We start from the raw sequence: 6080 nt of genomic DNA on the forward strand, positions 1-6080 counted from the left end.
AATCTACCAGGAGCAGACTGAAAAGGGTTTCCACGGACAGCCGAAAAGATTGAACATGATCAGGATTCCCACAAAAGACTCGGCATAATGAAATAAAAAGAACCCATAACTCCGCTGTGCTGTAAAAACAAACAAGACACCATGGGCTGTGCTGAAATGGACAGCACATTAAAGAATGAACAATCACCAGTTCCCAACTGTAGCTGCAACTCCGCAGTTAAAACATGACACTGTAACAGCTAGTATTGCGATGAGCGGCTCAAGCAGGAATCACTGATGGATGCACCGTCAAAGCACAAGGTGGAAGACTGTCAGGGAACAAGCCATTTTACAGTCTCAAAATATCCACAGATTCTGCTTTATATGAAAGGGAAAGGAAAATGGAGAACACAGGCCAACAGCGACATCGTCAAACGATCTAACTTCAGAACCACTGGGGAAACAAAGAGTGTTCTAAGCCTTCCCCCAGCTATGTCCCAAATACAATGTAGCACAGTGTTAGCAGCACTCTTGCTTTTAAAATGTTTATTCTAGGCCTCGTCATGAAATAACCAAACAGCTTCAAACTGGGGGGCATTCTGTGAAACTACTGGGATATTATGTTCAAAAGGTCAGAACCACAAAAGACAAAAAGTAAATGGAGATTTGTTAAAGATTACCAGCGGGCAGTGGTGGCTCGTGGCTCGTGCCTTTAATCCCAGCACTCAGGGAGGCAGAGGCAGAGGCAGGTGGATCACTGTGATTCTGAGCCCAGCCTGGTCTACAGAGTGAGTTCCAGGACAGCCAGAACTACATAGCTCTAGAACATACTTTTTGTGATGAATTCAGACTGAAAAGCACTTCATGTTTTACCCCATCAGAGAGTCGCTCCTCCCATCAAGCAGATGTGAGCCTCTCTCTGGCAATAAGGCAGACGGGGTCCATTTATGTGACCCAGTCTCTCCCCCTAGAAATCTGACCATGAGCTTCTCTTTATGTTCATGAAGCCCAATATCACAAAGCTACTGACAGAGGTTTCCGCGACTATGGATATGGAAAGATGTATTTTGTTTCTACTTCGCAGTTTTTAAATTCCTTTTCAGTCGACTCTAGTCAGCCTGACAGTTTTAAAAGCCTCCACATTTTGTCAAGGAAAATATTATTTGATGGAAAATTCTCAACTGACTGTGGTGAACAGGACCCTAACATATATTAATGGGATGTATACACACCTTCAAACATGATCACACTTGATTCAAAGACGTTCATTTAAAAGCCCTAACTTAAGGATTTTAGGGGGGAAGCAGCATCAAGAGATGAGGTTTCTGTTGTTTGTTTTTGCTTTGCTTTTCAGGGAAATGCTGTGAATCGCAGGAAACTGATAAGACACTTGGTCTTTGAAAGGCATGGGACGATTCGCTCGAAAGCCCGCCTTTGAGTGCCATTCTTCTGTAGCAGCTGTCCTGTTTTGAAATATGCACGGTGCATTCTGTGACACTCACTTGCTTCTCCTGCCTCTTGAGAAAGCTCATAAATACATTCTTTCTGTACTGGAGCATTCTGAGGGGAAAGTGTCTGGAGCCAGCGTTGGATATCCCAGAGAAAACCAAACGGCTTTAATGTGGAGAGTTAAGAGTGGTCAGAAAGCATGGGGTGCTGAAGACAGCAACAGCCTTGCTTTGAAAGGACTGGAGAGAGGGCTGTCTTCCTCCAACCCGTGACTGAGGATCTCTGAGGGGCTGCAGTGGCCGGTTTCTTTTCTCTGGCCTTTCTTCTCTCTCTGTTCACCCCCCCCCCAAATACTTGCTCTTCCCTGTTTCCCAATGCTTCTCTTTGACCCCGACACTCTCCTAGAGTAAAGAGCTTCAATGCCCATGCCCCTTTCTTCTGCGGAAAGCTGACGCCTTTTCAACATGGCTTTGAACTGCGACCCCAGCTCCCAGCTCCAACTGGGACTCTCCACAGTCACCACCCCCTTCTTCACCCAGACTGCCTTGAAGAACTCTGCGCTCCTGTGTTCAGTCTTGGACTTCCAAAGGCTCCTTCCTCTCCTGGGGCACTGATGCTGCCCTGTTGTCTGAGGGCCCCCCGCCCCCGCAAACACAAACATCACACATTTCTGGGGTACAACGTTTCATGTACTATCTAGCTCCATAACAAGCCACTTCCATACTCCAACTGAGCCTCCTGGTGCCATTTCTCCTACTGAAGGCTTTCAGGGACTTCTCATAGCAACACATTTCTCAAGGAGCTCTAGCCAAGTGCCCCCCCACTCCCACCCCAATTACACTGTAGGCCTGTGAAGGCAGGCACCACTTCTACCTTGAATATGAGAGGATGCACTCAAATAACTTCCACTTTTACACACTGCCAGACATGGAAAATCTCTATGAATATGGGATGGATGGATGGATGGATGGATGGATGGATGGATGGATGGGTGGGTGGATGCGTGGGTAGGTGGGTGGATGTATAAATGAATGGATGGATGGATGGATGGATGGATGTATAGATGGATGGATGGATGGATGGATGGATGGATGATGGATGGATGGGTGGATGGGTGGATGGATGGATGGGTGGGTGGATGCGTGGGTAGGTGGATGGATGTATAGATGGATGGATGGATGTATAGATGGATGGATGGGTGGGTGGATGATGGATGGATGGATGGATGGATGGATGGATGGATGGATGGGTGGGTGGATGCGTGGGTAGGTGGATGGATGTATAGATGAATGAATGGATGGATGGATGGATGGATGGATGGATGGATGGATGGATGGATGGATGGATGAGTGTGTGGGTGGGTGGGTGGATGCATGGATAGGTAGATGGATGGATGGGTGGATGGATGGATGGATGGATGGATGGATGGATGGATGGATGGATGGAATGACAAAGCATAGATCTGAATCTGCCTGAAGAAATACAAACTGAACGGCAGCTTCCCTGGGATACGACATATTATAATAAGAATGTAATACAGCTGTCATATTAACCAAATACAATAAAAACATTGTGTGATGGTGATGGTGAGGGAGTGTTTAAAATGAAACCCTCATGACTGCTCAGAGGAGGCCTTAAACTTCAGAGGGACACGGTGAGAAGGCAGACAGAGGTGACATGCTGAAGAGCATGAAGTCATATGTGGAAGCACCCCAAGCAACATGTGGGACAGCCAGCCTGAGACAAGTGCTCCATAAGACAATATCACTAACAGAATCCTCTAAAAATCATAAGATAATATTATTAACAGAATCCTCTAAAAACCGTAAGATAATATCATTACCAGAATACTCTAAAAACTGAAAATGTACTAGTACTAAAATTAAGAAAGTACAGAAATCACCAAATCCAAAATATTCAGATTATTATAGTTTTTAACTAAAGACAAAACAAAAGAATAGGTGGGAAATGCTTCTGATTTTGTGCCTAAAGAATCAGTGGTGCAAATCTGCTTGTGCGTCTTTAGTGACTTGTGCAGAGCACTGCCCTTCCCCCCCTCCCCCCCATCTGTGCTCTATGTGCCAGAACCCAGTTTGCGAGCTTCAGGCAAGGGGCTGGAGGTTGAGGAAACACACGCAGAGATAGACCGACACACAGACCTTCCAACACTGGTACCAAAAAGCCCCCTTTAATAGCACCATGGAGGCTTAAATACACTGCAGTCAATGGCCAACAGGTGAAAATCCCATCCTCTGATCCTCTAAGCTAGGCACAGCTTCTAGTAACTTCAATTAGAAGGCTCTAGACAGGGAAGAACAGCTGAAAGCCAGGACTCAATTAGTCCCAACAGACTTGGATCCTAGGTTTTGTGACTTGAGTTCCATTTTATTTTTGGTAGTGATAGGACCAAACCCAGGGCCTCGCGCCTGTTAGGCGAGTACTACCACAAAGTCAGATTCCCAGCTCTCGAGTTCGTTTCTGGTTCCTCCTCCTCTCCGTCCACTTTGCATTTCTTGCTTTTGCTATTTCACCTGGTCGTCAGGTCTTAAGGGTGGCTGTGAATACTGTCTAACTCTGATACCCGCAACTTTAGTGTCTCCGTAAAAACATCTAACTTACTTATTTATTTATTTATTTATTTATTCATTTTTACAAAATCACAGTAACAGCACTGTGTAAAACTTTAGTTTGCATCCAGCACTTAATACTGTTCCTATGATCTCTGAGAATATTATTTCAGCAATGGTTTCATCCATCAGGGACAAAGAGAAGAAAAGATGCCACAACGTGGTTACTGAGCACAGTCTAAGTACCAGGGATACCAGTTCACCTCTCCTCTCGCTAGTTCTAGACCAACCCCAACCCTGTGAACCAGCTCTCATCACACCTATCTTGAGCATAAAGCATTAAGAAGTTAATCACTCGTCCAGAAGCTAAAGAGTCACTAAACCAACAGTCCCAAGAGCGCTGGATTCCCTGCCTAGGGATTATCCCCCAAAATGAGCTGAACTAACAACATGAAGCTAAACTGGAAAATACTCCACCAGCCAATTTTGGAAGACTCTGTATCAGCTGGGCATGGTGGCACATGCCTAAAGCCCCAGAGCGCAGGAGAAAGGGGTAGGATGTGACTGGGAAGCCACCTCAGGCTCTACAGTGAGACCCTGTTTCAAGTGACAAAGTAGAAGGGAAGGGAGAATTCGTTAACTTACGAGCAAATAATAAATGTGTAACATCCAAATAATGTATTGGCTACTCCTTTTTAAAAATAAATAAGTTTCCATATACTTGCCAAAGATCTCTCCCTATAGTAGCTCTTGAATATAAGTGTGTCAAAACCTTGCTGTAATATCCTAAGACAGTACAGAAACAAGCCCAAGTCGGCTCATTCTGCTACCATGGTCAACCGTGATGATATCAGCATGTGCAAAACTGCACTGGGACACAGGCTGGGACCATTGTGCTCTGTTTGGGAGACTATAAAAACAGAAGAGAAGTTGATAAGGAAGGTCCTGGAAGGAGGAAGTGGGAAAGACCTTCCAAGCTAGGAAAACAGAAAGCCAAGTAAGAAAGAGAGTAGAGGAAGGAGGGTAGTTGCGGGGGGAGAGGAAAACGTTTACTGAAGACTGAACAATAAGGCAGCTATTACAGTTTATCCTCACAAGACACCTTACTTGCTTTTTACAGACAGCAACAGAAGGATACAGAAATCAAGGCCAACAGCCCAAGGAAGAGCAGAGCTCGGCCTATAACCAAGGATCCCATACAGGGCAGCAGATCTGAGAGCGAGTGTTTTATGAGCTGTAATGATAAGCCCACTCCTAACTACTCAACTAATAAGACAGGAAATGCTGGAGCCAACACTAAGTCTTACTTATTACTAGAATCTTCCTAAGAGCCGGCACCTTTTGCACACAAAATCGCACTTAGTCTTCCCTAGCGTGGTTATGACAATGGCCATAGAAACGTGAGAAAGGTGAAGGAAGCTAAGAAGAGCCCTGCCATTTGTCTAAGGTCACACAGCAAATAAAGGCTGGATGGAGAACCTGATATCAAGTCAGTCTGGTGAGAAATCCCAGGATCTTAACCACTGTTTTAGCATGCTTTTAGGACTTTTGAAGGTGAACCCATCCCTCCCCCACAGGCTCATGTGTTTCAACACTTGGTCCCCAGCGGGGTGGAGCTGTTTTGTAAGGTTATGGTGCCTGTGAGATGAGATCCTGGCTGATGGACCTACGCTACTAAACACCAACATTCCCTGTTGGTCCTGATCTACCAAGATGTGAAAAGCAGACACAGTAAGCTCCTGGCTCCCTGGACCAATCCCACCATCCCTTCCCACCACGGTGGATTGTGAACTCTTAACCTCTGAACCAGAACAAGCCTCACATTCCTTAAGATGACTCTGTCAGGCTCCATGTCAGAGCAACAAGGAAAGTAATAATACAAGGGCTATTTTATGAATGACTGAGGGTCGTGTGAAACAATTAAACGTGTGTTGTCTTGATTCCCGCCAATGGCACGCAGTCAGCTGTTTTAAAAACAAAACTGGCTATTCCGGTTCTCTCCAAAATCGCCAACCCTGAGCACCCATTTACGCCGGCAGCATTTTAAATCAACCACTTAAAATACTGTAGTCCACAGGTAGCCGT

At 45.4% G+C, this 6080-nt stretch overlaps 1 protein-coding gene across 3 annotated transcripts in view; it reads right to left on the reverse strand.

Moving 5' to 3' along the window:
- Stox2 (storkhead box 2) overlaps nucleotides 1–6080 on the reverse strand; it is a 225185-nt gene that overhangs the window by 66258 nt on the left and 152847 nt on the right. The window lies entirely within an intron of this gene.

This window comes from Microtus ochrogaster, linkage group LG7_11 (genome assembly GCF_000317375.1).
Source record: "Microtus ochrogaster isolate Prairie Vole_2 linkage group LG7_11, MicOch1.0, whole genome shotgun sequence".
NCBI lineage: Eukaryota > Metazoa > Chordata > Mammalia > Rodentia > Cricetidae > Microtus > Microtus ochrogaster.